Source organism: Jaculus jaculus, chromosome 4, assembly GCF_020740685.1.
Source record: "Jaculus jaculus isolate mJacJac1 chromosome 4, mJacJac1.mat.Y.cur, whole genome shotgun sequence".
Classification (NCBI taxonomy): domain Eukaryota; kingdom Metazoa; phylum Chordata; class Mammalia; order Rodentia; family Dipodidae; genus Jaculus; species Jaculus jaculus.
In genome coordinates this window covers 86593541-86620090 of record NC_059105.1, presented here as the reverse complement: position 1 = coordinate 86620090, position 26550 = coordinate 86593541, and the positions used below count along the sequence as shown (strand labels likewise).

The following is a 26550-nucleotide window of genomic DNA, read 5'->3' as shown; positions in this document are numbered from 1 at the left end:
TTATTTAAGACCTTTATTAACAGGTGCTTGCAGTTTGTGGACTTTTTTTTGAAAAAATCAAGTTGTAAACTTTTTATTACAAATTAAAAATGAAGTTCTTAAAAATCTCAACTTGACCAGATATGAAACAATTTAAAAACCTTTAAAGGTATATTGAGAAAAACCAGGCTTTTTAAAAAACACGTTTGTCATTACCAAAAAGAGACATCTTTAGGTAAAAATAATAAAAACCCCATGCTGCATAGTCAATGCAGATAGTTCTAGTTTATCTGCTCAATGGGCAAAAAGCAAGCACTTAAGGTCTTCAGCTCCAATCTTTTGTTCATTTCTTATTGCTGGAATTTCATATTCATTTCTTCTTGTTGGATGACTAGAAGGGATGATGGTAAAGATGGTAAGCCGGCATTTACTCAGCCCCGCCCTGCTCAGCCTCGGGAGCGGACGAATTTTCAGCTGGTGGATCGGCTGCTTTTGTCTCTTTGCCATTTTGTAGGGTTCTCTGGGCGTCTGCGTCGGTAACTGAAGTTGCGGCGGTACCGACGTTGATGTGGCTGCTGACCTTGGGTGTCATCTCCTTGCTTTTCCTTGTCCTCTTCATTGCCATCCTCTCTGGGCTGTCTTTGGCAGGAGGACCCCTGCGGAATCGTGGTCTATAACCCCGATACATGTTCTGTCTCACTGGTCTACCTTGCTCTCCTGCACCCTGCTTGTCAGCACCCTCCATCACTTCTCCCTGTACAGGAGGGTGGGAATACTGTGGTCGATGCCCATAGGGCCTCCGCATGTAGTAAGGTGGGAACCTTCGCCTGCGGTAGGGTCGGCGTTGTTGGTCCTGTCCTTCAGGAGCGCTCTCCATCCTTCATTCTTTTCCCCACTCTCACTATTCTGGTAATTCTGCTGGTGATTGCGTGGAGGACCCCAACGACGTGGATAGCTGTCTATAATGATTATGTCTGCTGCATATTTACTGCCTTGAACTGGAACTCCACCAAGGCCTGTAAGATTTGCTGCCTCCGCACCCTTTTCTCCTTCCACAACATCAAACTCCACAGTCTCTCCATCTCCTACACTGCCAAGGTGCTTCATGGGGTTATTCTTCTTTATGGCAGTCTGGTGTGCAAATACATCTTCCTTGGTGTCATTCCTGTGGATGAAACCATATCCATTCCTTACATTGGACCATTTTACTGTTCCCAAAACCTGCGTTGCGATGACCTTCTTGTCCCCGCGGCAGGCGCCGCCGATGTGAGGCCGGGGGCGGCTGCTGGGTCTCAGCCTCCCTGCTCGTGGCGCAGTGACGGGGACTGCGGCCGGCTGCGGCAGCTGCGGCTCCTCCTGGGTGTGATGGTAACTAGGCCGGCGGCACGGTGGGGCTGCTCAGGGCTCTCTGGGGTCCGCTCTCCGCTCCCGCTACCGATCGAACTCTTGATTACATTTTTTATGTTGTTCAATTTATATGTATTTTTTTTCCTCCTTTTTTTTTTTCTTTTGTACTTTTGGGAGTAGGTTTACATAGCTTCAATGCTTGAGAGCTCTTCTGTTATAAAATATGAAAGCTCAAATTCTGCCCTTCCCCAAATTCTACTTCTTTATTATAGCCCCTTAACTACCCAGAACATGAAACATGTCTCTCGTTACTCTATGCGATTTTGCATTACTCAGTGGACCATCTATACAGTCTTCTCACTCACTGAAGAGTGGGCCTCTGCTTTTCCAATAAAAGAATTACTCAATTTATCTAGGACTGAATGTTTTCATATTTTCCCTAGCAAATCACTGTGTTAGTCTATCTTTCCTACTATGACAATGGCACATGAAATGAGTAATTTAAAAGGAGGAAAGGCCTATTTTGACTCATGGTTTCAGAGGTTTTTAATCAATAGCCACTTAGGTCCATTGTTTCTGGGCCTCTGTGACAACACCACAGCAAAAGGCAAGCACCATGGCATGTGGTGGACCAAAACAGTGTGCATGGTGGGTAAGATGTACAGAGACAGAAAGGGGCCAGGGCAAGATGCAACCTTCAAAGGCACCCCTTCCTCGGTGACTTCCTTCCTCCAACCAAGCTCCTGTGGTTTTGGGTATTACCCTTCAAGTTTGAGCCAAATATCCTTATCCAACCTTTACAGCTTGTTTTACCTCTATGTGCCTGAAGACTGCATGCATTTTATGGGCTACTTAGGGTTTGAATGTTCCTCTTTCATTCAGTGTCCCTTCTACATCCTGTGTTCTCTGCTTTTTACAGAGCATCCTACTGGTGGGGCTTGACAGTAGCAGCTTTTTAAATGTCAATAGGAATATTTTATCAATCAATTCTTTAAATATACTCATAACTTTTTCTATTATTGTTACAATTTTAAAAAAAGAAATTAAGTATGTTGTTTTCATTATAAAAGAGAACAGCTTTTTCAGTATAAATCTGTAACACAAACTAATATTATCTTAAGACTAAGGTACTTGTCAACTAAATAGGTGAAAACTGTAGTAGATCTAAATATTTAAGTGACCCAGTGGATCCAAAGTACACATGAACTCAATATTTTAACATTGGCTTTATTTTTGGAGTTGAAAACATTATTATTTGTGATTAAAACTAATATTCCAATGGTGCCTATACCTAGCCTGAAGATTAGTAGCACACATACATTTGACTAGGCATCTTTGGGTAAAAAAATCTTAACAAATTTCCAGTTTTACACTGTGGCAAACGTACTCTCTGTTTTAGACTCCTGTGACAGGTCAGTTACTTGATTAGGTTGGGGTATATTGTAAAGGTAATTACATACTGTTCACTTTACATTGGACTGATTCTGTCTTAATAGAATGGGATAAGAAATTTTTTTTTTCTGGTTTTTTTTGGAGCATATATCTAGTGGTTAGACCCTATTGCTGAGGATACCATATGCTTTGGCTGCAGGACACTGAGAAATCAAGTTGAAGCTGAGCTAGATACCTCTTCTCTACTGATTAGCTGTGAGAGTACTGGAAAGTGCAATGTAGCGTGCTGGGGAAGAAAAGTTATGAATGAACTAAACCAGCAGAAGGCCCTGCAAGCTATTCTACTGGCAAAAATGTGGTATGGCTGTTATGGTGGAAACTAACTGCTCTCTTACTGGATTTGAGAACTTGGAATTCATGCCTGGTCGTGAAAACCTGTCCAGTACCTATGACTGGGGAGGTCATAAACCCAGGGGGAAAGAGGAAAGGTACTACTTTTGTTTGGCCAAATAAATATAGTTCCCTCTAAATATTTATGACTATGTCCATATATTAATGCAACCCTTACTTATGGTTAGAAGAGCTTTTCTTTTCACATGGCAATAACTACTGGGGAGACTCAAATCTTATCAGAATACTGAGAAGTGACAGTGGAGTGTTTAACATTGAGAGATAGCTCTCACATCCTCTGCGGCTCAGGAACCATTGCAGAAGAGGTGGAAGAAAGAATATAAGAATCAAAGGGTGAGAAGGACTGCTTTGGAATGTTTTCTTCCAGATACAAAGTGATCATTGCATTTATGATATCACAGTGGCTGATGCTACCTACTCAAGACCTAGAAAATATGAGGGAAAAGTGATGACATCAAAATAGATGACTATTTAGAATGAAGAAGGGAATCAGTGAAGGGGAAAATGGGAGGATGGATTAGAGAAGATGGTGGGAGGGCATTATGATCAGGGTACATTGTATGTATGCATGGAAGTTGTCAACATCTTTTAAAAGAAGCATATGTCCAGGCTATTAACTATATGGGCAGGAACCATGGCGGGGAACTAGGGGCAGCCCTGATAGTGCCTCTCATCAGCCTCAAGAAAATGCATTCTTTGGACTGGAGAGATGGGTTAGTGGTTAAGCACTTGCCTGTGAAGCCTAAGGACCCAGGTTTGAGGCTCCATTCTCCAGGGCCCATGCTAGCCAGATGCACAAGGGGGCCCATGCATCTGGAGTTCGTTTACAGTGGCTGGAAGCCCTGGATAAAAATAAACAAAAAATTTTAAAAAATGCATTCTTCTACAAACCCGAATGTGCTCAGATGTAGAATCTTATCTAACTGAGCTGAAAGATTAGGACATAGTCGTCCAGGAAGATGGCTCTGTGGATAAAACACTTGCTGCTCCAGCATGGACTTGTGAGTATGGATCCCCAGAACTCACAAAAGCCTGACACTGCAGCACTTGCAACTCTAATTCCAGTGTGTCTATGGCAGGAGGGATATGGAGACAGGAGCATCTCCTGGAAGCTTGCAATTCAGTTATCCTGGTGAACATAGCAGGGAACAATGAGAAACCCTGCTTCAAAGAAGTCTGGGACTGTTATCTGCAGTTTGTCCTCTGACCATACACACTGTGACACATACACATCCACACTGACACACATGAGCTCACACATGAATATGCACACACACCAAAAAAAGAAAAGAAGGAAAAATATCAGGATAGGGAAATGATGGGTCAAGTACTCATCTAAGCTTTGTTCTGACTCAGACCCACTAGAAGCTGTAGGATGATAAGTGTTTTATGTGGCTAATGTTTTGGTTATTTGTTGTACATTTATAAATACATATTTTCTTTACAAAGAGAAAAGAGAAGGAAGGAAGAAGATAAAGGAAAGGTGGAAGATAAAACTCACTGGTGCAGGAGCTTTGACTATGTGACCGAAGAGGTGTGGGACTCTCTCAAGCCAGGAGATTTTCTCCAAACAGTACAAAGTGACCTTGAACCTCAGAATTAACATTCAGTGGAAGATTCTTCTTAGCAGTGAGCAAATCTTATGTGTAATGTCTCTTTGCTTTTAGACTAGGAAGACTTAGCGCCTTCAACTTTGGAGTGTGTGTGAGTGTGTGTAGTGATGTAAATCTGTCCATTTATATCTCTACATATTTACCCAAGTTGCATGTTTTTGAAAATAAAAACATATCTAATATGTATTTCTGCTGGGAGGTGTGCAAGTATTGGGCAAAGGGTTTATTTATGTTGAATGTTAGTTGCAGTTGCTAAGTAAGTAGGATTTAAACATTTTAGTTATTCTATGCTCTTGCCAGAACTTGTCATTTTCTGTTGCTATCATTTCAGCCATTCTGAGAGCCTGGGTACTGATGTGTGGGACTTAATTATATTTCTATGATGAATGATGAAACTGAGAATATTTTTGTTTGTCATTGAATATTTATATATATATTTTGCATATACTCTCAAGCTATCTATTTATACTTTTAAATTAAATATTTTTATTTATTTGCAATCAGAAACAGACAAACATGAAGAGAGACATTGGGTATGCCAGGGCCTCTAGCTACTGCAAACAAACTCCATATGCATGCACCACTTTGTGCATCTGGCTTTATATGGGCACTGGGGAATTGGACTTGGATCATTAGGTTCTGCAGGCAAGTTTCTTAATGGCTCAGACATCTCTCCAGCCCTCTTTTTAAGCTTTTTGTGCATTTAAAAATTACTTTTGATTTCTTCACATACTTTGATACAGGTCCTTTGCTAAACACATGAGGCATTAAGGTTTTCTGTAAGTCTCTGCATTAAATTTTTGCTTGTGTGTTGTGTTTATGTGTATGTGTGAATGCATGATAATAGGTGTATGATTGTGTATGTAGGGATGAGTTCATGTATGTACACATGCGCATGGAAGCTGGAGGCAAACCTTGGGTGTTGTTCTCTGGAACATTCTCCAACTCTTTTTGAGACAGGCTCTCATTGGCTTGAAGTTCACCAATTAGGCTACACTAGCTAGCCAAAGATCTCCTGGGAGCTCTCTGCCTCTGCCTCCCCAGAACTAATATTACAGGCATATTCCACCATGCCTGCAATTTTACATGGGTACTGGGAATCAGGCAAGCTATCTCCTCAGTCCTGTCTTTTAATTTTTAGTAGTCTCTTTTGATAACAAGTAAGTAATTTTAGCATAATTGTGTTCATAATTTTTATGTCAGTCATAGTTTCTATACCTTGTTTAGGTATCTTTGTGTACTTCAAGGTTATAAGCATATTCCTTGCTTTCCTGTAAATGTAACATTACTTCAAATCTGAAAACCATATGCAGTTGGTGTGTGGTTGTGTGTGCGTGCGTGTGTGTGTGTGTGTGTGATGGGATAGTAGGTTAAGATACTTCTCTGTTCCTTATATGAATTATCTCAAAACTATCTTTAAAGAGGACATCTCCCCATCCATTGTATAGAATGATTCTTTAATTCATATTTTAGAGGAATTTTCAATAGAAAGAATTGGTTAAGAGATAAACCATTACCCTTGCAATGGCTATTTAAATTTTTGATTTATCCTAAATTTTAGGTTTAGTGAAAGAAATCTTTATTAACAGCATGCTTTGACATTTCTAGGCAAGAGATTGGGAAAAGAACTCAATAGGTAAAGTCATTTCTGTGCAAGCATGAGGACCTGAGTCTGGATCCCCAGAACCCATACCTCTCCTCTCCTCAATTCTCCTCTCCTCTCCTCTTTCTCTTCTCCTCTCCACTTTTCTCTTTCTCTTTCTATCTCTCACACACACATACCATTGACATGAACATAAAAATAATAAAAACAATCTTTTAGGCAAAGCATGTCAGAGTATTTTTGGATTGTTCAACTTCTAGAAGCCAACCATGCTCTCTTTCTCAAACACTGACAGTCTGTTTTCTCCTTTCAATTTTTCCAATCAATCAAAGGGAATGCACTTAATTTGCCTTTCTAGTCCCTAGTATAACTGTTTTTAAAAAAATATTTTATTTTTATTTATTTATTTAAGAGAGAGAGAGAGTGAGGGGGGAGAGAATGGGTGTGTGAGTGCCTCTAGCCACTGCAAATGAACTCCAGACGCATGTGCCACCATATACATCTGGCTTATGTGGATCCTGGGGAATCAAACCTGAATCCTTAGACTTCACAGGCAAGTGCTTTAAATATCCCTCCAGCCATGTTTCTTTTATCTGACACATAAACTGTCAATAAATATATGCTTTTTAATACTTTATGTACATATGTTTATACACACACAGTTACACATAGGAAAGATGGAACACATTCAAGAAGCTTATAATCATATGTATATCCGTGGATATATTAATATTTAATTTTATAAACATGCCTGTTATGTGATGTTTTTGAGACTTCAGAATCTTTTGATGCCTTAAACTCATGTTTCTCAAAAATTGTGTTTAAGATAGTTCTCTTTACATGCTTACCATTAAAATTATATGTGATTTTTGATGTTGATGCTTGCTGAATAAGCCTCAAGGTTAAGTCTGTAACTGTGTCAATAAGACATTTTTTGCTTCTGTTTTGAACTATGATATTAATTTTATCTTAGAGGAAATAACATGCACAAAATTAATCTTAAACTTGTCTTCTTTCAGCATGCGGTTATAACATCAACAGTAAAACAACACCTTTGGCACAGAGCCATTATCAGCCTAGGATAGCAGATGTCATTAGTACTAAGGGAAGTCAGTTAATCCAGTGCTTAAGATGATGTATCACTTGTAAAGTCACACTTCTTCTTTGTGCTGAAGAAGACTGATTGGCAGCAACCGTGGCTGGAGACCTGTCAAGGGGTGAAAATGAAGAGCTGAAGATTCTAAAGGCATAGAACCAGGAGACTGAGCTGTTAAAAAACCCAGAGAGGAGTGAAAAATGAAAGCAAAGCAGATACCTATTGATATTTATCTGAGAGGACGAGAACCATTTCACCTGTAGGATTGCGGAGATACAGGGACTGCCCAGGTTGGACAAGCAATGTGAAGCTCAGGTGGTGTCTGCAGCAGTGGGCACTTCACGTTTTATGTAGTTAATATCACAGATGTTAAGACTGATCACTTACATGAAGCACATTTATTTCAATCCTGGGATTTTGAATTGTCACTTGCAATTAGAAAGTAAAAAGTAACACAGAGACCATAAAGAAGACATACATAATGCAGTTTTCATTGATAATAAGGCATTTTGGATGATGGACACTAGAGTTTCAGTTGTTCTAGTTATCTGGCTTATCAAGTTGAGTCAATCCTGAAGTAACCACTTTAACCTTGTACAAAAGTTCTAGTGTCTCCAAACCAATAGGTTTGAGTAGACAATGGAAAACTGTACCTTTCATGAAGTTTTTAGTTTATACAAAGGGACAATTTACAATCCTTGTTAAGTGATGGCAATTTGTTCAACTGTCTTTAGTGTAGTGATAGAATTCTATCATAGATAATGTGTATTCCCATGATTATTGGAAAATCTAATCATTGTCAAAGGGGGTTTGCCTAAGAATCTTGTAGTTTAGAAATTACTAAGATATGAAAGATGTTTTTCTAATATAATGTCCCAAATTTTATGTGCTGATACAGGCTTCCAGGTTACATGGCTTTTCCTATGTACTCAAAATGTTTATGACATCTATTGTGAAGCCACTGACAGAAGTGAGGTCAATCAGGTGGAGAGAGCCACGTGTCTTCCAGAGGGTAGCAGTTACATTATCATTGCTGTGACAAAACTGATCAGAAACAGCTTGTGGAATAAAAGGATTTAATTCAGGCTTATAGTTTCAAGGGGTAAATGTCATCAGAGTAGAAAAAGCATGATAGCTGTTTTACAACATCACACATTGGCAGGAGAGAGAGAAAGAGAGAGAGAGAAGCAAAAGTAAGCTAGCTTTGGCAGTTGGGCTTTATTAATCAACCCCAAGATCCACCCCAGCTACACACCTCTTTCAGTAAGACTCTGCCTCCCAAAAAATGCTCCACCAGCTGAGAACCAAGTAGCAAGGTTAATCACAAACACTTGAGGATATGAGTGAGGGGCATTTACATTCGAATCACCACAGAAAGGAACATATTGGAACATGCAGTTTGAATTACATTATTTATTTATTTGGTTCCAATGACAGTTACTCCAATGCTTATGCAAATTAATTTTATAAATAGCATGAAAAATATCTGTGCTAAGCAACTAGCAAAAATTTCGTGTGGTTTTATATCAACTGTTTTTAGTATTTTAGGCTATAAGTTTGGCTGTTTTCTCATTGCACTTTATTTAACTCATAAGGTAGTATTAATCAATTATCCAAAAATAACAATCCACAAAAGAGGAATTACATGAATATTTTAGGAATGCAGATGTAAGTATTTTTAGCTTTGTATTTATTATGAGTGAAAAGCTGAACTAAAATTAAGAATAATAGTCATAATTGATCATATGCTAGATAAAAATGATTTTTTCAAATATTGTCACATCTGATTGTAAACTATATGTGGTGGGTGCATTTTATTGATAATTTTATTCTTTTTAAAAATATTTTTATGGCCTTATTGGCAAGGGGAGAGAGACAGAGTGAGAGAGAAAGAGAGAGAATGGGTGGGCCAGGGCCTTCAACCACTGCAAACGAATTCCAGGCACATGCACCCCTTTATGCATCTGGCTTACATAGGTACAGGGGAATCCAACCTGGATTCTTTGGGTTTGCAGGCAAGTGCCTTAACTGCTAAGCCATCTCTCCAGCCTGCTAATTTTTATATATGCATGTTATAGTCACTTTCTTGTTGTTGGGACAAAACACCTGACCAAAACCAGCTGATGGGAGGAAAGTTTTGTTTTGTCTTAAAGTCTTGAGGGGAAGTTGGCAGTGTAAAGAAGGGTATGAGCAGAGGGTGGACAAACATTACTTCTGACACACTCAGGGGAAAACAGCAATAAGAAAATAAACTAATCTCTGGCAAGGGCAAGCTGGCTATAACAACACTATAAGCCCATCACTAGCAATATGATTCCTACACAAGGCTCCACTTCTAAAATTGTCATCAATTCAGGAACAAGCATTCAGGACAAAAGAGTTCAGAAGTGACATCTGATTGAAACCACCACAATGCACTTGTGGTGGTTTGATACAGGTGTCCCCCATAAACTTAAGTGTTCTGAATGCTAGGTTTCCAGCTGATGGATATTTGGGAATTAATGCCTCCTGGAGGGAGTGTATTGTTGGGGGCGGGCTTATGGGTATTAAAGACAGTTTCCCCATGCCAGTGTTTGGCACACCCTCCTGTTGCTGTGTCCCACCTTATGTTGGCCAGGGGGTGATGTCCACCCTCTGCTCATGCCATCATTTTCCCCTGCCATCGTGGAGCTTCCCCTTGAGCCTGTAAGCCAAAATAAATGTCTTTTTCCCAGAAGCTGCTTTTGGTTGGGTGATTTCTACCAGCAATGTGAACCGGACTGCAACAGCACATAATATGTTTTGACCATAATCCCCTCTCATCACTCTCTCTTGTCCCAACTCTCCCTCCCCTTCCACTGAATCTCTTCATCCCACACAACCAAATCCTCTTCTTCTTTTTTTTTTTTTAAAATTGTCTTTATTTGCTGACAGAAAAATGTTTTTCTCATGTTGCATTTGTTCTATGTTGATATATTTTTACTAAGGCTCAAATCAGATTGCTTTGAAAGGTTTCAAAATTAATCAAATATATATTAATTCCTGGTTTTTTTTTGAGGCAAGCCCAACAGACGGACCTTTTATTCTATGCAAGAGAGTGAGACTGAGGGAGAAGGGGGGGGGGAGAGAGATAGATAGAGACAGAGAGAGAGAGAGGAGAGAGCTGGCATGCCAAAGCCTCTCAGCCACTGAAATAAACTCCAAATGTGTGCACCACCTGTGTGCTTGTGCAACTTTGCATGCATGGGTCACTTTGTGTGTCTGGTTTATGTGGAACTTGGAGAGACAAACATGGGTCCATAGGCTTTGCAGGCAAGTGCCTTAATTGCTAAGCCATCTCTCAGGCCTTTACATTTCATGTTTTAATTAGATATGGACATATTTAGTAATATAAACAACACATGTTGGGTTGGTACCATCCTTTCCATCCTCCCTATACCCTTTTCTAAAGAGGCTTTCCTCATTTGGGAGGGAGGTGAAACCCATGCGGATTGTGGGTCATGCATTATGGGGGGGAGAGAGGCAACACCTCTGTGCAAAATGTCCCAGCCTCTTCTGCAAAATTCCCTGAGCCATTCTGGGAGCCTTTTAAGTCTTCTTCAGTGATGGGCACTTAGGGGCCTCTGGATCTCTGGTTTGGTAGGTGTTGAGTGTCCTCAGTGTTTATCTACATCACTCTTGTGCTGATATCAGATTCACTAGAAAGCAGCTCACTTGCTAATTTCCCTAATTCTCTGTGGTTTTATCTGTGGCTGGGGTGAAGTGTGCACCGGGTTGTTTATCTCCTCTGGTCCAGCTCCCATCTGAAAAAGAGAAACAGATTCTCCAACTCTCCAATGGGCAATGAACTCATCACTAATTAATTGGGATAAGCATTATTAATTTAGAAAGAATTTAAAGGGTGTAGACCCTCTTATAGCCCAAGGATAGTGGGAACTTGAGAATGGAAAGCAGAGTCATTATCTGAATATGAATCTGACTTGTTTCCCAGTCCCTGATGTGGTTTCCTTTCCACTGAGCAGATTTGTTAGCAAATCCAAGAGCAGTTGGTTACCCACCCTGGCTATGTGCCACTATTGCATTTCTGTGAGTAGCAAGTCAGGTTGTTTGCATCTGAGTTGCTTGAATTGCTTGAACAGATGTTGGCCACATTCTCCCAGTAGCTCACATAGAGTCTTCCTGCATTAGATGGGCTAATTGTCTGGGAACTGGCTCTCTTCTTCATTCCAATCAGGTCTCTGAATGGTCCATACCAACAGTGTATGGTGTCTTCAACAGTGGGTACCATTAACCTCTGGTGGGTACTCAATTGCTCTGACAGAAGCCTGTCTTGTTTTCAGAGATCCAGTAGGTCTATCTGCTCAACAGCTCATTGTGGTTGTAGACCACATCCTGGTACAGGGAGTTACAGGCCAGTGCCAAAGGAAAAGAAAAAAAGAAAAAGACAGAGAAGAAAGATAAACAGGAGAAATTTGAGATTTCAAGTTTCATCTCACTCTCTCCAGGGCCCTTCAATTTATGTGCTCCCCCTAAGTTCCTCTTGAGGATTCCATCTTTTAGTTTGACTTCCAGGATATAGGATTCTATGGTACCAGTTCAATTTGGGTTCAATTTTGTGCCCCCCCTACCCTTCTCTTTCCTCTAAGCCCTACTATCCCTGTTGTCCAAGCCTTGAGATGCTATTCAGGTATGTCAGCAATTCGGACTGATCCAGGTTAGGAACCAGAGATAAGTGAGACCATGTGATGATTGTCTTTCTGTCATTATATAAGTTCACTTAAAACTATTTGTTACAAGTTTGACCATTTTTCTACAAATTTAATGTGTCAGTTTTTGTTACTGCTGGGTAGAATTCCATCATGTAGAGATACCACATATTGGTTATCCATTCATCCAATGATGGACACCTGGGTTGATCCCAGATTTTAACTATTATTAATTGAGCAGATATAAACATGGTTGAGTAAATATCTCTGAATTGAGATGTGGAGCTTTTAGGGTAAATTCAAAGTAAGGGAATAACAGGTCTCTTAGTAATTCTATATTCATCCTTTTCAGGAATCTTCATAATGATTTCCACAATGTTTGTACCAGTTTACATTCCACCAACAACGAATAAGTGTACCTATTTCTCCATATCCTCACCAACATTTGTTTCCATTTGACTTTTTAAATGTTTGCTATCCTTACTGGGGTAAGGTGAAATCTCATAGTTGTTTTAACTTGGATATCTCCAGTGGTTAGGGATGTTGAACATTTTCTTAAGGGTGTTTTAGCCATGTGTAATTCTTCCTCTGAGAACTCACTATTCAGTTCCTTGCCCCACTTTTATAGTGGGTTGTTTGATTTTTTTTAGTTTCTTGTGTTATTTGTATGTTCTAGATATTAGGCTTCTGTCAGTGGTATATCTGGCAAAGATTTTCTCCCATTCAGTGGGTAATCTATTGGCTCTGCTTATGCCTTTTTTGTCTGTGCTTTGTTCAGCAAGTCTTTTCCAAGTCCTATATCTTGGGGAGTGCCTCCTGTTTTTTCTTCCAGTAGTGGAAGATTTCAGGTCTTAAATGCATTTGGACTTGATTTTTTGTGTATGGCAAAATGAGTGGGTCTAATTTCATTTTTCTACATATGGTCATCCAATTTGTCCAATACCATTTGTTGAAGATGCTATCTTTTTTTCCAGTCTACATTATTGGCTCCTTTGTCAAAGATCAAGCAGCTATAGTTACTTGACCTAAGGTTTGGGTATTCAATTCTGTCCCACTGGCCTACGTTTCTGCTTTTATTCCTGTACCATGCTGCTTTTGTCACTCTGGGTTTGTAGTTAGCTTTAGATTGGTTATGGTGATACCATAAGAGGTGTTTCTTTTCTTTTTTTGTTTTTGTTTTCCTTTTGGATATCTGAGTACTTCTGCCATTCCCTATGAATTTTGAGATCATTTTTTTCAATTTCTGGCAAGAACAATGCTGGTATTTTTATTGGTATTGCATTGATTCTGTATATTACTTTTGGTAGAATTTCCATTTTCATGCTCTTAATTCTACCTATCCTGTAGCATGGCAGTACCTTTGATTTTCTCAAGTCTTCCTCTATTTCTTTCTTGAGTGTTTTACATTTTCATTATATATGTCTTTCACATCCTTGGTTAGTGTTATTACAAGGTATATATTTTTTTTGCTGTTGTTGCTCTTGAGAATGGGACAGCCTCACTGATTTCTTTCTCTGTATATTTGCCCTTTGCATATTAAAAAAAGCCACTGACTTTTGTGCATTGATTTGTATCCTGCCACTTTGCTTAAGGAATTTATCACCTTTAGAAGTACTGAGATGGTGACTTTTGGGTCACTTATATATAGGATCATGTCATCTACAAATAGGAATAACTTGACTTCTTCCTTTCCAATTTGAGTCCCTTTTATTTCTTTCTCCTATCTTGTTGCTTGGGCTAGTACTTCTAGTACTGTGTTGAAGAGCAGTGGTTAGAGTGGACACACCTGTCTTATGTCCAATCTCAGAGGGAACTCCTTGACTTTTTCCTCATTAAGTATTATTTTTGCTTTAGTAGCTTTATAGATAGCCTTAATTGTTTTGAGATATGAATCCTCCATGCCTATTCTTTCCAGATTTTTGATCCTGAAGTGGTGTTGTATTTTGTCAAAGGTCTTTATTGCACCAATTGAAATGATCATGTAGTTTTTATGGTTCAGTTTATTTTTATGGTGTATTACTTTGACTGATTTCTCTATGTTAAACCATCCCTATATCCCTGGGAATAAGCCTACTTACCAAGACGGATAATGCTTTTGATGTGTTGCTGAATTCAGTTTGCAAGTATTTGGTTCAGGATTTTGCATCTAAGTTCATTAGGGATATAGTCCTTTAGTTTTCTTTCTTTATTGCATCTCTGCCTGGTTTTGGTGTTAGGGTGATGCTAGCTTCATAAAAGAAGTCCAGGAGGATTCCCTGGTCTCTGATTATGTAGAACATCTTGAGAAAAATTGGTTTCAGTTCCTCAATGAAGGTTTGATAGAATTCAGCTGAGAAGCCATCTGGTCCTGGACTTTTCTTTTTGGGGAGGCCTTTTCAATCTCCAGGAATGTGTTAGGTTTGTTTAGGAGATTATTCCGCTCTCAGTTTAGTTTTGTTTGGTGGTATATGTCTAAGAATTCATCCATATCTTACAGATTATTTAGTTTTGTGGAGTAGAGGTTATGGATGTATGCCCTGATGATTTTTCTAATTTCATTTATGTCTGTAGTTCTCTCTCCTTTTTCATTTCTGATTTTGTTAATTTGAGAATTCTTTTTTTTTTTTTTTTTTTTGCTTGATCAACTTGGCCAGGGGTTTGCCAATCTTGTTTATTTTTTCAAAGAACCAGCTTTAAATTTCATTGATTTTTAAAAATTGTTTTCTTAGTGTCTAATTCATTAATTTCTACTGTAATCTTGATTATTTCTTTCTGTCTGGAGCTCTTTAGGTTGGATTCTTCTTATTTTTTTCAGAGCCTTTAGGTGGGCAGTCAGGTTATTGATTTCGGATCTCTGTCTTTCTATGGATGGCACTTAGTGCTATGAATTTTCTTCCTAAGACTACCTTCATTGTGTCCCATAAGTTTTGGTAGATTGTGTTTTCATTATCATTTCATTCTAGGAATTCTACAATTTCTTCCACAGCCCATTCATTGTTTAAAAGTGTGTTTTTTAGTCTCCAGGAGCTGGTGGAGTTCTTGATGTGTCTCTTGTTAATTTCTAGCTTTAAAGCATTGTGATCTGACATGAGGAAGGAAGTAACTTCAATAGTCCTGACTTTATAAAGACATGCTTTATCACCTAATATATCATCAATTTAGAAGAAGGTTCCATATGAAAAGAATGTGTATTCTGTAGAGTAGGGGTGGAAAGTTCTGTAGATATCCGTTAGGTCTAGTTGATCTATGATGTTGTTGAGCTCTATTGTTTCCCTGTTGATTTCTGCTTGGATGATCTATTGATGATAGTGGAATAGTGAAATCTCTGTCTATGATGGTATTGGTGTTTATTTCTGTTTTATCATTGAGTAGGTCTGGCCTACTCACTCCAGACTGCTGCACCAGCCTGCAAGACTGGCACAGGGAATCCAGGCTGTGGAGGTGGGATGAGCCAGGATACAGAGGTCTGGTCTACCTAGTCCAGACCACCTCACCTTCCTGCATCCTGTCCATGCAGGCAACACAGACTGGGGAGCTCATCTTTTATTTTGTTGTCCTCTGTTTCAGAAAATAAAATTGTCTTCCTTCATTATCCATGACAGCATGTTGATGGGCCCAACATTGTGCAGTTAATGAGAAGTAATGTGAAGTCATGAATGCAACAGACATATCCCTGTATCCAGAAAACAATGTTCCTAACCACTCTTGTCATCTTCTTCTTATATTATTTATGATACCTCTTCCTCAATGTTCCCTGATCTTTTTGTGTGACTTGCTGCATTTTTCATTTCCAACTTTATTTCAGTTTGTTTTTACTTTGTGGTTTTTATCTCTTTTTTAAATAATATTTTCATATCCTGGTTTGATTTTCATTTTATCTATATATATTTATATAGATATATATCTATATCTATCTATCTATATATATCTATATCTATATATATCTATATATATTTATATATATCTGTATGTATTTGTGTTCTCTTGGTGTTCATTTAGGCATTTATTTACATTCATTTGGGATTTATTTAGAATTATATACATTTATCTCAGTATATGAATTCTCAGTATATGATTGTAATCATTATTTTCTTTTGAGGTATTACTTTTTTTGGAGTATCCTCTAAGACTTCATGGGGTTCTTTCTCTATGCAACTGATAATTCTTTGGATGACATATTGGCTAGGTTTTACATGTTATATATTTTATATTAAGACTTACTTATGTGGAGATAGTATATTGGTTAGGTTTTCCTGGTATACCTGTGTTAAGTGAGTATTTGGAAAGGTGCTTGGTATTTTGTGTGTGTTCATTTGTCTTTGCCCTCTGTGCTGCTATTTGGTGTTTAATTTTTGAGACACTTGATGTAATGGCTAATTATTGGAGGTCTAGGATGGGGAACAAGCAGGGTACTAGAAAGAAGCTGCATGCCTGAACTCACTAATGATTGTTGCCAGGGGCCTATAATGGTGTTTTGAATACCTTTTTCCCCTTAATCATAATTCAACCACAAGCTTCAAAGCATATATTACAATATAAACATAATTGAATGTGATCTAAGAAATACATGCTTAATCTTTATAGGATTGTAGGCAATCTGATTTAAAACTGGTAAGTTGGAATGTCCTTCTGTCTTTTTTATTATACTGAAGAAAACATCCAAAGAAGAACACTCAAGAAAAACTGTCATGAGTTTATTTTTTATTATTAATTTTATTTATTTGAGAGTGACAGACAGAGAGAAAGAGGTAGATAGAGAGAGAATGGGTGCACCAGGGCTTCCAGCCCCTGCAAAAGAACTCCAGACACGTGTGTCTCCTTGTGCATCTGGCTAATGTGGGTCCTGGGGAACTGGACTGGGGTTCTTAGGCTTCACAAGCAAGTGCTTAACTGCTAAGCCATCTCTCCAGCCCATGAGTTTTAATTTAGTTCAGATACTCAAATATAATGTTCGTTATTTTCTTTTCTCAGGGAAACAGTCATATGCATGTGAAATACAGCTTGAGAAGTAAAGTGGACAACTTATTTGGATAATAATAGCTTTCTCCAATATAACAAATATTTCAGACACCTAAGCCCTCTATAAGTTACATGATTCTTTAAAATAATGTTTGGTTGTATGGTGAGTTCTAGAAAAGTCAATTGGTGCCTAGAGATACAGCTTAGCAGTTAAGGCATTTGCCTGCAAATCCAAAGGACCCAGGTTTGATTCCCCAAGGTGCACGTAAGCAAGATACACAAGGGGCACATTCATCTGGAGTTAGTTTGTGCGGCTAGAGGCCCTGGAGTGCCAGTTCTCTCCCACCTCTTTCTCTCTCTTTCTCTCTCTCTCTCTCTCATTGCAAATAAATAAATAATATTTAAAAACTCCTTAATATAAAAACAGAAAAATCAATTGGTAAAATGTTTTCCAACAGTACAATAACACATTTAAAATAAATTATACTGTAGGGCTGGAGAGATGGTTTAGTGGTTAAGTGCTTGCCTGTGAAGCCTAAGAACCCCAGTTCGAGGCTCAATTCCCCAGGACCCAAGTTAGCTAGATGCACAAGCGGGCACACGCATCTGGAGTTCGTTTGCAGGGGTTGGAGGCACTGGCATGCCCATTCTCTCTCTCTCTCTCTCTCTGCCTCGTTCTCTCTCTGTTGCTCTCAAATACATAAAAGTAAACAACAAAAAATTTTTAAAAAATTATACTGTAGATAAATTATGTCATGTTGTACTCAGCACTTTGTAAACTCTGAGAATTATCAGTACTTTCACCTGGAAACTCACATTTAGCTGAGAGCTAGAGTGTCTACCTCTAGGTCAAATGTGAACCAACATAATCAAATATGTGAAGCAAGCTGTTCTAGGGAAAAAGAAGCTATATCAGCAGAAAATCGTGAAAGGATGAGAAGGTCCAGAAGCAGTCATAAATTTAATGTAGTAAATACAGAAAAAAGAAGGAAATAAAAATTTACAAATACTGGTCTTGGTGACACCTGCCTGTAATCTCTCAGTCCTTGGGAGAAACAGATGGGAGGATAAAATGTTTAAGGCCATCCTTGTCTGTATAGCAAATTTGAGGCCACTATGAATTATATGAGTCCCTCTACTAAATAAATAAATAAAATAGCAAAAAGGGGCTAAAATCACGGTTCAGTGGTTAAATTCACTTGTTTACAAAGCCTGTCCTCCTGGGTTTATTCCCCTGTATCCACATAAAACCAAACACACAACATGTTGTGTGTGTCTGATGATCCTTTGCAGTGGCAGGAGGACCTGACACACCTTTACACATTCACTTTATCTTTCTCTATCTCTTACTGTCACAAATACGTAAAATATTTTTTAAAAACAATGCAGAAAGGAGTTTTTCTCTATCATATAATGGAAATAAAATTTTCCCATTAAAAGAACATTTTCTGTTTTAAAAATATTGTATTTATTTATTTATTTATTTGACAGAGAAGGGTGGGGGGAAGAGAGAATGCCAGAGCCTCCAGCCACTGCAAATGAACTCCAGATGCATGTGCCCCCTTGTGCATCTGGCTAAGGTTGGTCCTGGGGAATCAAATGTGGGTCCTTTAGCTTTAAAGGTAAATGCCTTATCTACTAAGCCACCCTACAGCCCCTAAAAGAACATATTCAATTAAATTTACTATAAAACAGTTACTTAGAATAATCACTAATTTACTAACACAGAAATTAATATCAAATGACAGGAAGGTACTAAAAGCTCCATTGTAGTGATAATAGCAGTCAAACTATGAGGATATACAAATCTTCAGTGCTCAAATCTAGATTGTTTCTACTTCATGCCCTTGCATCTTCTGTGACAGTGCTCAACACACGCTGTTAAACATTGCTCACATGGATTAGTCTTCATGCTTCATGTTTTCCTCATGCCTTATTTGTACCTCAGTGCAGTGTTTGGACAATATGTGTGATGTTAAATTGACCAATCAATGTTCGTTGGCTTGCTAAATACATAGAAAAAAAGTGTTTTTTCTCCAGACAGGCACATAAAATTTCACGTAATTTTCTTCTTGACTCAGAGACTATTGTAGTCAATGGATATTGATCAATTTACCTACAGTTATCATGCACACTGCTATTTCTAGTATGCCCATCAGTATTTGGCTTTTTTCATTTCTTTCATTTGCCTTTTTACTTTCATGGACATTTTATTGGCACACTTAAAGATGTTCATTTTTGTACTTTGCCTATGTCCAATAATTATCTTTATAGCTTCATAGGAAAAATACTTTCAAAGGGAAAATAGCTGTCTAATATTTCTATTCAAAACTTATTATTAGTAGTATCCCAAACTACCTTACTATTATCCTCTGTGTGTATGCACATGCATACTTGACTATTTTATACTGTAATATGCATAGGAAATCATCCTGTGTAATTAATTTGAAGGAACATCCTGTTTATTCTCTTGATAAGAGTAAAGCATGATGCATTATGGGAAATGCACACTCATCAATTCACTCAATAATTTATTCATTCAACAAAGATATTGATGCCTTTCTGTCTGCAAGAGGCTTTAAGTCCTCAGATCTTTTATTTTCTGCCCTGTCCTCATTTTGATCTAATGGAACTCTCAATAACTTGGATTAAATATGTGTCTCTTTTTTTTTAAAATTATTTATTTATTTATTTATTTGAGAGTGACAGACACAGAGAGAAAGACAGATAGAGGGAGAGAGAGAGAATGGGCGCGCCAGGGCTTCCAGCCTCTGCAAACGAACTCCAGACGCGTGCGCCCTCTTGTGCATCTGGCTAACGTGGGACCTGGGGAAGCGAGCCTCGAACCGGGGTCCTTAGGCTTCACAGGCAAGCGCTTAACTGCTAAGCCATCTCTCCAGCCCAATATGTGTCTCTTTTATGTTGACTATACATGAATGCTTGAAGTTCTATTGTCCTTCAAACCTTTCTTCATAAATGGGTAGTATTCTGAATTCATTGTTTGTAGAAGTGAGGGCCGAAAAGAACCTTGTGTTTTCCTTTTGCTGTCACTGGTAAGACTGAACATCAAGCCAACAGGATGTAAGAAGGGAGAATATCATATATTTTTTACTTTTTAACTATGCATTCAGTGAAAACTCCTAAAATATCTGGGGAAGTTCTTAAAGTATCGTGGATGTTTGCCAAAATTTTCTGAATTCATAATCTGTTTACCATGAAATGCAGAATCAGCCAGTCTTTCACTTCCAGTGTGAAGCTACTCATAGTACCTAAGCCATTAGTTGTGTAAAATTTTCCCTTTACTTCATTAATGTTTCACATTGATGACCATCCTAGGAGTAAATACTGACTTAACTCATGATTTCTTAGGGATTTTAGTTATCCACAAAACATTCTGATATATGTGCTATTGGACTTTTAACCATTTCAATACTTGAGCCAAAAGCTTTTAAATTAGTCTATCAGAATTAATTAAGACTTGGTAATGAGTAAAATTCTAATTTTACATCAAGGACTTCATGAACCAAGACGGCTTAAGGTTTTTGTCCAATAGAAACATGTTTCTTGCATTTAAAAATTTCAAGGACTGCGAAGATGTCTCAGTAGCTAAAAGTGCTTGTGTGCAAGCTGCTAGCCCAAGTTTGATCCTCAACACCCATATAAATCTGGGTTAGAGTGGATCCTCTGTAATCCCTATGCTCCTATGGCAATGAAAGGCAGAGGCAGGAGAATCTGGAAGCTCAAAAATAGCAGTGGCAAGAAAGACTGTCTCAAGAAGGTAGCAGGAGAGGAAAAACCCTGTGAAGTTTTCCTCTGACCTCCACGTACACAGTGACACATGTGTCCCACCACATTATATACATGCACATACATATACACACAAAAATAATAAGAAAATCCAATTTTATTGTAAGAACTCTACAGTCTTATTGAAACTTCCTTAACAATAACTTTTGGATATTTCACTTACTTAAAAAATCTTCAAGTAAATCGTGGTTTCTTTAAAAATTATGTATGCCCATAGAACTGATATATTTATTTATATTTATTTACTTATTTGCAATCAAAAAGAGAGATAGAAGAGAGGAAGAGAGAATATGTGTGCCAGGGCCTCCAGACTCTGCAAACAAGCTCCCTAAGTGTGTGTCACTTTGTGCATCTGACTCACGAGGGCACTAGACAATCAGACCAAGATCCTTAGGCTTTGTAGGCCAGTGCCATAACCATAAGCCATATACATGTATTGGTTTTTTGAGGTAGGGTCTCACTCTGGCTCAGGCTGGCCTAGAATTTACTATGTACTCTCAGGGTGGCCTCAAACTCATGGTGATCCTCCTACCTTTGCCTCCCATGTGCTGGGATTAAAGGCGTGCACCACCACACCTGGCTGAGATTGATATTTTTCATAATAGTGTACATTATTCATTCACCATCATTTGAGTGAGTAGCATTCCCTATAGATCTCTTTGAAATTAAAAAAAAAAAAAGCCTGGAAAGTTAAGCATTCTCTTTCTATATACTGTGAGATTTGACTCTATAAGAGGTTGTCAGTATTTTAGATGCAGTATTGTAACTTTATAGGCTCTAAATATGTCCATTCAGAGTACTATGATTGAATACATATAAATTTGTTTTTTAAAGATCATTAATTTTATCCATCACATAATTATTTGTCATGGTCTACATGCTACATATGGTACTAGGTACTGGAGATAAAATAATAAACAAAAACAGGTAGGTTTATATTCTATTACTAACCAGTCTTAGGTGCATCTATGCATCATTCAGATATCTATAAACATAACTCTAAGCAGTTTTGACATATATTAGAAAGGAGGTATGCATGGGTGTAACAGTGAAGACATTTTATTTAATGTGCAGGTTAAGGAGGTCTTGTTGGAAGTACCACTTATACTGGGACACCAGGAATGAAAAGGTTTTAACCCACAAGGGAAAGGAGTTGTAGGCTAAGGGAGAGGTGCTGCAAAATATGATAAGAGACCATGACACTACAATTACAACTGTATGTTAGTGAAGCACATGCAATTGTGAATATGTGACTCTTTTGTTCTATAAAATGCTTATAATATTAAATATTTCAATTTAATATTAATGTAACACACATGAATGTATTAACACCCAACAATTTGATCAAATTTAAGAAAATCACTGTATTATTTTTCTCTAGGCCTCTATTCTATTATTTCTAAGATATAGAAAGAAGCAAGTTAGGAAACAGCCATCTGAAAGAAAAATTGTCAGTTTTAATTTTTTAAGTAAATGAAATCTACAGATTCAATTAAAGTACTATTAAAATTCTATTGGCATTCTTCATAGAACTAGAAAAAAAATCTTAAGTTTCACATTGAAACATAAAAGACTGGATGAATTAAAGCATTTCCAAGCAGGTAGAACATAGCCACAGGCATTGTATTATATAACCTCAAACTATATACATAGTAATAATCATAAAGAAAGCATGTTTCTGGCACAAAACAGACATACATGCAATGAAACATAATAGAAGTCCCAGGAATAAAACCACATGGCCATGGAACCTAAATTTTGAGAAAAATGTCAAAACCATGCAGGAGAAAAAAAAGTCTTTTCCATAAATGGTGCTGGCAAAATTAAACATTCACCTGCCAAAGAATGAAATTAGATCCACATTTCTCAACCTGCACAAAATCAATTTAAACAGGATGAAAGATAAGAACTTAAAGCTCAAAAAATCTTTTATGTTGTATCTATATGCAAGACATTTCTCAGTAGGACCCAAAAAGTACAAAAATTAACTGAAGAATTGACAAGTAGGATTCCATGAAAGAAAAGAACTTCTGTGGAGCAGAATGAGCAGGCAACCTGTGGAATGGGAGAATATCTTTATACTTCAGATAAGAGGTTAATATCTACCATACATAAAGAGCTGAAAAGAATAAACACAAAAAATTTAAAAAAAACTACTTATGACTAAATAATCAAATTGATAAACAGTTTTCCAAAGAAAGGAAAAATGACAAATAAATATTCTAAAAAGTATCCCACATTTCTAGCTATTAGAGAAATACAAATTAAACTACTTTGACACTCTATCTCACCCAGTCAGAATGGATACCATTAGCAAAACAAATAACAACTAATGCTAGTGAGGATGTAAAGAGGGAGCAGCCCTTATTCTTGAACGATGTGAGGATAAACTTGTGAAGATACAATGGAAAAGAGTGTGGGGTATTCTCACAAACTAGAAACAGAACTACCATAGACCTAGACATAGCACTCCTGGTACTGCATTCCCATGCTTATCACTGCTCTTTCCACAACAGCAAAGAAACATAATCAATCTAGATATCCATCAAAAGATAAATGAATAATGAGAATGTGATACAAATACACAGGAGAATTTCACTCAGCTGTAAAGAATAGCAAAATTATGAAAATTTCAGGAAATGTATAGAACTAGAAAACATTGTAATACAGGCTTAGAAAGATGAATTCTGTGTGTTTTCTCGCATCTATAGACCTTAGCTTTTGTTGAATATGTATACCTAGTGGGAGTAAGGGCCAGGCAGTTAGAAAGCAGCCTATAAGACTGGAAAAACAATCTTTAAGGGAAAGGGGTAGGGAAGACAATAGAACACATCGGATGGTAAAGTGGAAGTGGGACTACTGTGGCTGAAGGCATACAATGGGAAGGGGATGGTCAGGGTAAGCAGGAGCCAGACCCAGGGTAGGATGAACAATGAATGAAAACCAAGTGTGCATGATAATGTCACAAAGAAATCTGTTACTTTGTAAACTAACTAAAGAAACAAAAAATATTTTTAAAACATTTAAATGACATAAACCTAGACAAAATATAAATTCATGACATAATATTAGAGCATGGAGGGATGATTAGAAAATATAAGTGTGCTTTTTCTATCCTTACAGTTTAATATATAAAGATTTTTTTGGAGATTTTATAAGTTAATAGTGATTACTTAAGTGATTTGAAGGGTTATTAGCTTCTACTATAAAATTTTGGGTACCATAATGAAAGATACCAAAACATCTTTAAAGGTCTATTTTTCTTAGATAAGAAGATAGGGTAATGGCTTGGCGTGATGGTGCATGCCTTTAATCCCAGCACTTGGGAGGCAGAGGTAGGAGGATTGCCATGAGTTCGAGGCCACCCTGAGATGACAGAGTTAATTCCAGGTCAGCCTGGACCAGAGTGAGACCCTACCTTGAAAGCCTAAAAAAAAAAAAAAAGAAGATACGGTAATAATTCTGAAATTAAACTATGAGCTCAATTCAATATCAAAAAATAACATATGTCTATGTTTTTAACTTGAAAGAATTTTATCTAAATTTCATATGGAAAATATATGCACAAGAAATTCTAGAAAAATAGTATAAAAGAAAGAAAAGTGAAATCTTTAATTAATGTCATTTACACAAATAGAATATATGTGTGTACAAATGGGAAAAATGATCAGAGAAGAAACAATAGAATTCTAGAAAATGTGGAAATTCTGTAGATGATAATGTTTTATTGTAAAGCAACGATTGAAAGATACATTTCAGGGGTTGGCAAGAGTGCTCAGTGGCTAAAGGTGCTTGCTTGCAAAACTTGTTGCCCAGGTTTGATTCCCTAGTTCCCATATAAAGCAATATGTGTAGAGTGGCACATGTATCTGGAGTTCATTTACAAAGCAAGAGGCCCTGACATGCCAATTCTCATTCTCTCTCTCTCTGTCCCCTCTCTGCTTGCAAATAAATATTTAAAAACAAAACAAAGCAAAACAAAAAACATGTATTTCTCCCTAGGGTGTACATGCAGAGTGAATAGACCAGAGCTTCTTATTCCTTCCTTACCTCCAATACCTATGATCTTGGCACCCTTCCTTCTGGTTTAGGGCTGCCTGAACCCTGCATTAATGCTTTCTTCTTTTTATATAGGCCAGGACCCCAACCTATGGAATGGTATCACCCACAGTTAAGATAGGTTTTCCTATCTTAATTAGCTTAATCAAGATAATCTCCCACAGATATGTCCAGTGACTAATCTAATTTACATAATCCTTCACAGGTATTTCTAGGTTCTGTGACAATCCACACAAACAATCACATTGAACATCAAGTTTTATGCTCCAAGTAATTACATCAGGAAAACAGAAAGATACCACACAGAATAGCAGAAATACATGGAAATCATGCATATGATAAAGCCATTATGTTCAGAATATACATGGTATTCCAACACAATGAGTAAGGAAGTAGAGAAATTTTAACACTTACACACCGCTGGTGGTATTGGAAAAAGAAATAGATATGTTGGAAAACAATTTGACAGTTGCTAAATGTTAAATATAGACAGCATATGTGTTGCAATTACCTTCTCATTTCTGGGACAAACATCCCACCAGAAGCAGGTTATGGGAGGGTGGTTATTTCAGGATTACAGAATCCAGAGGAAGTTTCATCATGGCAGACAAGGCTGGCCTACTGCTATATGCATACACAGCAGAGAGGGAAAAACCAATACCAACTAGCACCAAAAGTCAAAGCTCAGACTCACTCTTAAAACAACATAGGGATAGACTACAAAATCCTCTCCTCATGATATACCTCCTCCAGCAGGCTGCCAGAGACTTAACTATTAAGCTTAACCTTAATCAAAAATACCTCAGGCTATGGTAATATGCATTTATATTCAAACTAGCACAGTCCTCCTCCATCCCCATAGACACATGATTGTCTCACAATGCAAACTACATTCAGTCCTACTTCAAAATCTTTAACAACTTTAACATTCTTTAAAAATCCAAAATTTCATCAGAGATTCAAGATTGTCTCTTAACTGTTTAGCCCTGTAAAGTCAAAATATGATTTACATTCTTCCAACACACAATTGCACATAGTAAACATTTACACAGCAAAAATACATAACAAGGAGACACTGAACGAATGTAAAACCAATGTCCAGTTAGTAAGGATCAAATATCTGCTGCAATCCAAGTCCAACATCCCTAACCAGTCATAAAAGTCTCTGGATTTCCAATTCTGCCCTTCTAGCTGGGCTGCTCACAACCAAGGGAAAATTTCATGCTAAGCCAGTAGCATTCCATGGCAGAAGTTACATAGCCTTGGAGTACACTGTAAACCATGCTTCATCATTTTATCTCCATATAATAGCCTTACTTGTCCTCTAACATGTAGATTTCAGCCCCATTACTCATTGTTGCATCTTAGCATCAGCTTCTGGAATTGGTTCATCTTCCTAAAATGGCCTTACTGGGTTTCTACACAGGAATTGCAACAGCCCTGCTTTATACTGCCCAGGATCCATTTCCAAAAATCAAAACCATCTACACTTACCTCATGACTTTCAGTTTTCATGCTTCCCAAACCAGCACCAGGTATGCAACATAGTCAAATTTGTAAATCTGTTGGGGAAATAAACCTTGAACTTGAAGAGTAGATTACTTTTCATAATTTTTCCTT

The 26550-nt window shown here is 37.6% G+C and overlaps 1 pseudogene; it reads right to left on the bottom strand.

Annotated features, from left to right (window-relative positions):
• Positions 1–26285, bottom strand: LOC101612527 (annotated as a pseudogene).
• Positions 26286–26550: the final 265 nt, after the last annotated feature.